This window comes from Lathamus discolor, chromosome 3 (assembly GCF_037157495.1).
Source record: "Lathamus discolor isolate bLatDis1 chromosome 3, bLatDis1.hap1, whole genome shotgun sequence".
In the NCBI taxonomy this organism is placed as follows: domain Eukaryota; kingdom Metazoa; phylum Chordata; class Aves; order Psittaciformes; family Psittacidae; genus Lathamus; species Lathamus discolor.
Window position 1 is genome coordinate 80,446,589 of NC_088886.1, and position 9,009 is coordinate 80,455,597.

A 9,009-nucleotide genomic window follows, 5' to 3' on the forward strand; every position below is an offset into this window, starting at 1 on the left:
GATGCAAAAGGCTTCTCCCGTGGCTGACATTCTTGTCTGGCTGCACAGTATTTGAGCAAGCATGGCACTATGAGGCAACTTCTAAACAAAACACACACATGATTATCTAATGTGGCACTTTCCAAAAGACTTTTCTCCAAGAACACTCAGGGTCTTGGTAAGCATCAGTGAACAACCGTTTAGTCTCCAAGAGAAAACAATAAAGAGGATAGAAAAGGGGGGAAGGAATTAAGCACTGCATTCTTAGGGGTAATAACTGCAGAAATAAGCTTGGTTGTATGTCCCAGGATGATGGCGCTCATCTGACTCCAAACTGCCACAGTAAACCTTAATTTCTCTATTTCTTTGTGTTTCACAGAAAAAAAAATAAAAAACCTGAGAGCAGCAGCTTAAGGAGCCAGTTCAGGGTTGATGTCTCTTGAGGCCCACACAGAATCACATGGCTAACCTTTAATCCTTTGTGCATTTAAGTCCTCATCCTTCAAAGCCCTCATGAGTTCAACCTTGCTGTACCAGGGACACCAGTATGGTGTCCTCCCTCCATCCCTGCAGCCAGGTGCCCAGGAGGGGCTGCTGGCCATGCTGGAAATCTGGCCAGAACCACAGGAAGCTGGCCCACAGCCAGCAAGAGAGGGGATTTTGAGCCAAACCCCCATACCGTGCACCTTTTGCCTTAAAGGGCTTCCCTCCGCAGCAAGCATCTGTCTCATTTGGGCCTCACAGCTCGTACAGGTAACAAGATGCCTTGGGATGTCTTCTGGAAGAACAAAGAGATCAAAGAGCTTGTCTCAGGCCATTGCTGCCACCCTCACTAGCCAGGAGCCGGAGAGACATGCTACCAGCACACAGGAGACAGAGGCTGGTAAGTGAGTCTTGGGACCTTGCAATAGGGCAAGTCATGGTAAGTACCTCAAGCAGCCTCAGCTGCCTGAAAATGTGGCATCTCCTTAGGGCACCTGCCAGCATCCCACAGACAAATGCATACTGGCTTTGGTCACAGTTAAAGTGCTGGCATCACATCATCTTCCTGAAATCATAGCCTACATCTCAGCCAACAGATAGGCAGGGAGGCAGTTTTAAATAAAAGCAGGAGTACCATGCATTTGGTCTGCTTTTAAAGACAAATAAAAGTAGACATTGGGTGGATGTTGTTTCCTTGGTCAGGACCACCAGGAGTTCGTGCTGCTAATGTTCATTAACAGGGTCATCCTCTTCTCATTAAAAAGTCTTTAAAAGCAGACATGTATTGTAGTATCGGTCTAATTTGTTTTCAAGTTCTGTGAAGACTTTGAGAGGTTTTCCCAGCTGAGATGCAAGTTGGTACTGACCATGCTGGAGACAACCTGCCTTTTTTTCAACTCTGCCCTCACAGGCAAATGACACCCCAGAAAGCACATTCACACACCAGACGTTAGCACATGAAACAGTTTGTCTGCCAAAGGTTTTGACTCTTAAAATAAGAAGTCAGCTGCTCTTCAAACTGCATATACAGAATATTTGTGGGGAAAGGTCTTTCCTCGATATGTAGTACTTCTGCAATTTTCTGAGAGGCAGCAGCAGAGAGTTTGGGACACACCAAGTTTAAAGTCATAAACAAAGTAGATTTCCAGCTCAGAAATGTACATTGCTAATGAGCTACAGGCGTAGCTGATACAGTAATAGTTCTATCCCATATTCACAAGAACAATGCTCACTCATGGGGAACAACAGTCTTATCAGATTGGTAACTTTATCTTGAATATTATGTTCAAATTTTCATATCCTTATAAATTAAGAAATACTAGAATTAAGTGACCAGATGTTCAAGTCTCCTTCACGGCACATTCATTACCAGGCATGCATTTAAGATGCAATGAAAGTCCACTAGGACTCTGAAGAGGCTCGTTCCTCTTAGTGTCATCTGGGTTTGCTAGCACAATGTCTTCAGCACCTCAGCAAAGAGGAAACTTCAACTTCCACTACTGCCACATCCCAGGACTACTAATGTGCTGCAGTTTTTCCACCTAGCTCAGGGAAGAGAAAACACCATTTTTTCCTTTCAAGCCAGAGAAGGAGAAAGAGAGCAGAGGGAGAAGATAAAGCAGAGGCTGGAGAAAGCTCTTGCTTCATGAGAAAGTTGCTGGTTTATTCAGTCTCCCTGTCTTCTTCAGTACCGCGTAGAACGACATTTAAAGGGCCAAAAGTCTTACAACTTCATTTAATGCGAGTTTTTGTTCCACTTTGGCCAGTGCCTCATCTGCTCAGGGTTTGCTAGTCCCAGCTGCTGGACCTTGAATCTCTACCTTTACGATGCCTTTCAGCACCACTGAGAGTGTAAACCCATAACATAAGCTCACGTGCTCTGATAGCACATGAAATGCCTGCGTATAGACAGCAGTGAAATGCCTGCGTATAGACACATGTGCTCCCTTTGATAGCTTACTGTTTTTTCTGAAAGATATGGAATGTAACTCTAATATTATTATAATTAATCAGAAACTTAAGAGTAAACATATGGGTCTATGTAAGTGAGAAACACTGAGGACTGGCCTATAGAGCATCTTAAATCACTTACTACTCTTCCTGTGCTGTTCTAGTGCCAACAGAACAACATTCTCTTTTCAAATTCTGTAAAAGAAAAAATATAAACCAAACAGGCTGTTCTCTGGCTGAGACCTTGGATTCTTTGGCACCTAATACAACAACAAAAAAAATTAATTTCACATCATACTGGCAATAGCTTATATTAAAATTGCATTCTTGCTGCTTTGACATTACTGTATATGGCTCTTTTTGTTCTACATAAGTACTCATGATGGGGGCTTTTTTTAACTAGCTAGTATTCCCTCCATCAGTTCAATAGGATACATGAGACTAGTATTTTCCTGCTTGCTCACATATCCATGAAAACTGCTTCTCTTTCTAGATTTAGGTTTTTTGCTGTGAGTAAATGGGCATGGCACAATTCCAATGGACACCCAAGTGTGACCCTGGCCCTCTCCCCAGTGCTTGTCCTGGAAGCAGATGCTGTTGTCCAAAAGCCTTACAGCTAGGGACAGGCCAGCAGCGGAAGGTCCACAGACAACAGACAATTTACCTGTAATAAAAGCCTGTCCCTTCTTGCCTCAAGCACTATTAAGGGATGGCAAAACTCCACAGAAGACCAAAGGAGAGCTCCTGGTGGTAAGCATCACTGTGAAAGGGCAAATCAAATTTCCTCCAAGGTACAGAAGGCCAGGGCAGCTGCTCAGCTCTTTGTCTTACTGCTCACCTGCCATCACCATTCACAGGAGACATGAATGAGACCAAATAAATGCATTTTGCCATCCATGCCACAGCACTCAAAGTGAAGCTGTTCTCTGTATTTTCCAGTACACCGTCCCACCCCAGCTGAGGAGTTTCAAGTGCCTGGACGTCAAGGGAAACTGTAAGGCAGCAACTTTTCCAGGCACTTCACCACTCCTCCTTCTTCCCAGCCATCCCCAGAACCACCTTTTTCCCATGCTTGTTACCTTCTCCTCAAAAAGAGCTAACATAAATCCGGATCCAGTTTGTAGTCACCCTCCTCCCTCCTTCAGTGGACATGGTCACCTTTGATACAAAACACTTGCATTGCTGCAAGAATTTGCATCGCCAAAATCCAAAAGGAAGCAGGGACGGATTTCTAGTACAGACACTCTCTACAAAGCCAGTACAAGGTTTTACTGTCTCAGCAGATACCAAAAGCATTAATTGCTCACACTGTTTACTATTGGGATTTTGTCAGTATTTGATGCACTGTTGGTTTGCCTTTTCTCCCGGGAGTGGGTGGTGGATAAGCTTTTTATTACAACACTAGCAAGATAATTTCATATTTACTGAAAATGTAATTATGTCATTTTTAAGTATCATTTATTTGCTGCCTCCATACACTCCACAATGGGACTAGAATTTGGGAAAGCAAAACACATTTATGTGAAAGGGTCATGTCCTCAAAGAAAGTTAAGAAAGAACAGAGAAACCAGCTTTTAACCCCTCTATCTTGGATCCTACTAGTGTGTTAGTAAATAAAGCAGTGGAAGGGGGTGGGAGTGAACCATAGGAATCATTTACTCAGCTGAACTGAGGAGATGAAAGCATCTGGCCTGGTCAAACGGGTTTGTGGTTTTTCACCATAAGAGTTGCCACTTCAGGAGGGTACTGAGTTTTTACTGGAAATTTAACATTTGTAGACCAGAATGTTTTTAGTGGTCTTCAAAACTGAAAAATTGCAAGGCACAAGTTTTGCACCTTGATGTGGTAAATTAGCAAAGAAAATTGAGACTTGAGGAGAAAGCAGTATATATAAAAAGCAGATCACGATGACCAGGGTCACTGCAGTTTTGACTCATCATCAGAAAGTCACACAAATTAGCTGCAGCCATTCATTAGCATGAGAGCAGTTGTCTCCATTTGGAGAAACGTCTGTCTCCAGCAGGAGATAGTGTTTGATTTGCAACTGGCATGCTTGAGCAAGGAAGCTTGCATATCATGACCCAGCAAAGGCAGCTATCTCAAAGAGCTGCCCTCAGCCCAGAAGTCTAACGCAGTGGTCTCCTAAACCGCATGTGCCAGAAAAAAGCAAACCCTATTGTCCTCAAGTTTTTTTCTAAGATTAGATCTGACCTCAAGGGTAATGAAAGTTCAAGAAATGCCATCATGCCCATTTTAGAGAAGGAAAAGATGACATTTGAAAGTCAAAATGTCTGCTTTTACAAATACGCTTGTTTGAATGCAGCATCTTCTCCCACTGAGTAACTACATTACAGGCATATTTAAAGTGGCACTGTATTGGACAGTACAGTCTGGAAGAATGTTGTCTCATTAAAAAAGGTTGTCCCAAGTTTGGTCCCCTAGCACAGGCACCTTCTGAACATGGTATGTTTCTCCTCCTTGAGACCCAGAGCTGGGAATAAACGGTGGTTCTCTGTGGTCTGCAGCATGAAGGAAGAGAGACAAAATCTTGGAGATTAGGATGCCTGGGCCATTTGATATCCTGAAGATTAAAATCTCTGCCTTGTACCCAATGCAAACCCACAGCAAAACGCACCACTTAACAGACATGCTGTGCTTCCTGCAGTAGCCTGACTTCCTGGATTAAATTGCAACTCTTGTCAAATGCATCAGAATAACCTCACATCCATGGATAAAGGTGATAGAACTACAGTTTAAACATTCAGAATAGCACACAGCCTTTTTAGAAGATACAGGGGGTCTTTGCAGCTTTCAGAGCATCTAACATACGTATTTTCACAGACTTCAGGAGCAAACTTCAGGAGCAAGCAACATTCAGAAACAGCAGACTAAGGAACCATACCTACTCTACAGATACGGCAGGCTGCATATAGCAGAGGGTGAAGCAGTCTCTGTGATCTGCAGCACACTGGGAAGAGTTCTGACTTTGTGGTACCTTTAAAAGAAAGATTGGACACTGTGAGAATTTAAGGCTAAAACACAATTTGATTCAGTACTTTTCTCACCCTCCTTGATTATCCTGTGAGATCATCATATAAAACACCTTTCCAGAACAATTCAAGTTAGAGCTGTCCTGGGTTCAGCTATAGCAGTCATTTTTCTCCTTCTTAGTAGCTGGTGCTACTAAAACCCAGCTTCACACTTACAGAAACAAAGGAGAACAAGGTGGGGGACCTACCTGCAGAGAAACAGCTACTGAGGAAGCTGAAGAGAGTGTTCCACAATAGGAAGCAATAGCCATATACAGAACATCCATAATAAATTTCCTTCAAAATAGGCTTCAACACAATCTCACTTTGCATACGCACATCCCAAAGACCAGCATATGCATTCTGCCACTCTGCACATAGGAGAAAAAACACTTTCAAAGAAGACACGGTCTCCGCTCCTGCTTTCAGGAGGTAGCAGCAGTTCAAACAGAAGAGCCGTGTACTCTTAAGCAGCAAATTGCGCACAATTATATATTTTCTTAAGGTGCCTTGCATTATTAAAGCCTCTTTAAAGAAAACAAAACTGAACACAGTATAAGTACATGATTGTACAACCAAGCTACGTACCAGAACAGAAATGGACAACCATTCTGCTCTTTTGCTCATCCCATGTTAACCAGCACTATACATGCAGAAACAGCGAAGCGTCTGCAGACACATTTGTCACCATCTTTCAGCTGTATTTCCCCAATGAATTAACAGAACTACAGAAGTCACAGACCTTGCATCACTTATTTACCAAAACACAATTCCCGATAACCTGATAATGCACGAAAAGCATTCATGCTCAAAATTTGGACATGGCATCACAAATGAGGACAATCCCTGTCACTACTGTGGGGTTTTGGTTTAAAAAAAGCAACCAAGATGGGAAGATGCATGAGATACTCAGCTAGTGTAAAAGAAAGCAGTTCAACTCACTGAAGACTGGACCACATGTTTTCCTTAAAACAGACCACAAAAAATTACTTAGTACAATCAATTACCCACATCTAACAGGGCAGATTAATGTTGCTGTTTGATTATAACCCCAAGAGTTTGTTTCTGAAATACAAACTTTGACTGTCAGGGAATACAGGAACATAATAGGCTTTTGTCTTTAACAGTAAGGTTCCTGAAGGGGAATAGTGTGATACGTACTCACAACACTATAAAGAGCCTGGAACACGCCCAAGTCTATTTTAGGCCCTTGCCTCAGGGTACATCTCTGAGGAAACAGGAAACTTTGGTTTAATACCAAAACTAAACCTAGACTACAGTTCCCAAAGAATTTTCCTCCCCCTCTTCTGCCTCTTTTCCTCTGAGTTTTTCAGATTTTCAGTGCATGTTTTCGCTTGCTGCACTTCTCACTCATGAGGTACCCTCAACACTCTAAGTATCCCACTACCCCCTCCCCAGGTACCCCTTGGCATGACAGTTACATCCCCCACAGCACTTACCTGCTCCAGACACCCCAGCATAGAGCCGCTGCCTGGGGGATCTGGAGCTTTCCATGGACAATTTCTCCTCAGGTCATCCCACTCACAAGCCACTCTACCAGAGGCCAGAACCACCTGATTAGCCATTGCAGAGGCTCCAGCCATCTCTCCCATGGCAAGTCACCCTGTGCCATGGGATAAAAGCTAGTCCACAAAGCAGCTGCCTGAGGAGCTCGGGCTGTTTTAGGGCTCCCTATCTCATAGCAAACATGAATCTAAATGTACTAAGAGCTGGGCCCTATATGGGCAAGACCTCTAGACTGCTTTTCCCAGGTTCCGAGTCCCCATTCTGTATTCCTCTTCTTTAATTAACCATCTAGGTCTCAGATCAAAGGCAGCAGGGAGACAGACAACCACCACAATGCAACTGATCCACACATGTGAGGTGAGCCTGATGCATCAGTTCTTTACACGCATCACAAGTCCACAGCTGTCAACATACAGCCCTAGATCTGCATGGGCTCAGAGCCCACCATCATCTTAAAATAATCCAGGCTCTCTCTTTTTCTCTCCATTCCTGCCTCATCATAAGCATCCAAATTCAACAATTTTAAGTCTTGTAGACATCAGAGAATAAAAGCCATTGTGTATGAGACTGACTTAAGGCATGGCTGGGAAACAGGACACTGAAGGCCTAAGGGACAACCTGCAAATGCAATAGACACAAGACAATTTATCTGGAGGATCACCAAATCAAATCCCACCCCCAAAATGTCTCTTCAAGCTACACCAGCTAGCTAAGATGCCCTTCCTCCATGCGACCAATTGCTCTTCTTAATGGATAGATACAACACAATGAAGGAGCACTTTCCTGGAATGTGATTTAAGAACCAGCCTTTTACTGGCTTCAGTGGCAGTTGTGCTCCTAGTAGTCATTCAGTGCAATCCACGATTGTTTGGTTATTCATGTAGATTATTAACTCTCAGATGTTACAACCTTCTGGAGCATGTATATCATTTTCATATGTTCCCCCCTGCCACGTGCACCTACAGAGCGTTTAAGATTACTTTAAACAAATCCGCAGCTGTAACTGGAAAAAAAAGAAAGTATGAAATATTGAAAGTTTAGAAGAAATGTTAATTACTTCCAACCAAGGTCCAAAAGATTTAGCTAAATACTCCTTAGAGTGTATATAGCACATGCAAGAACACTGGCTATTCTCCAAAGGTTTGTATCTGCTAAGCTTAAAAATTCATGTAAGTCTTTAAAATTAATGCTGCATAACCATGTGTATCCTCTAGAACCATAGCAATTACAATAGAAGTGCTTTAATTTGTTATCAAGTGATTTTCATCATAATATGACACTAAATACCAAAGCATTTAATAATTATCCCATTACTATAATGTATTAACAATATTTCCAAATATTTATGCTAGAAGATAAGGTGGTTTTCAGTTCTCACTTCTCTTACAAACATAAACTGTTTGAGAGGTTCTTGAAACAGGTCACATCCTAAGATTTCTCTGGCAGCTGTTTCTCTTTCAGACCAGAATAAGACAACAAAAGCAAAGACTTCTCTAATTCCTAGCAATGAGACGGGAAAACATCATCCTCTTTACAAAGCAAGTCCCCAGTCTTGAAGCCTTGCACAGATGCTGAACTTTGAATTCAATTGGCTTATTCATGTGCATCAAATCAAGCATAAACTTCAGTCCCTGCAGCTTCAAACCTGACCTATCTAGCAAGTAGAGTCTAAGGTATTAGCTATACATTTCTTCATCTAGTTTTACATGTACCAATCCACCAAAAATGCCACACACGCATGACAGTGCTTTATGATTTCAAGCACAGAACTAGTGTGGAGCAAGTAGCTGCATCAAAATATCTTTTCTGCAACACCCAAAGGTAAATAATGGCAGTGACCCAAATACTGCAGATTTTGTTCCTGACTGGAGAAAAGACACCACCCGCCCAATGTGCCCCTCACAGTGAGTGGAGGTAGTTCCCTTCCCATCCCTCAGGCCAGGCTAAGGGAGAAAACTTGGCTCATTGTGGTTTTAACCATTTTTTGGTGTCAGTCAGTGACACACTGACAGAGACATATGCACAGAACCTTCTTTCTTCC

General features: G+C 42.6%; 1 long non-coding RNA gene across 1 annotated transcript in view; it reads right to left on the reverse strand.

Moving 5' to 3' along the window:
• Window positions 1-3,918: 3,918 nt before the first annotated feature.
• Window positions 3,919-9,009, reverse strand: part of LOC136011073 (uncharacterized) — a 12,154-nt gene continuing 7,063 nt past the window's right edge. The window contains exons 2-3 of the long non-coding RNA XR_010611186.1: window positions 5,315-5,407; window positions 3,919-4,931 (exon numbers count right to left, since the gene is read on the reverse strand). This is a non-coding gene — a long non-coding RNA (uncharacterized LOC136011073). The remainder of the gene's footprint in view (window positions 4,932-5,314; window positions 5,408-9,009) is intronic.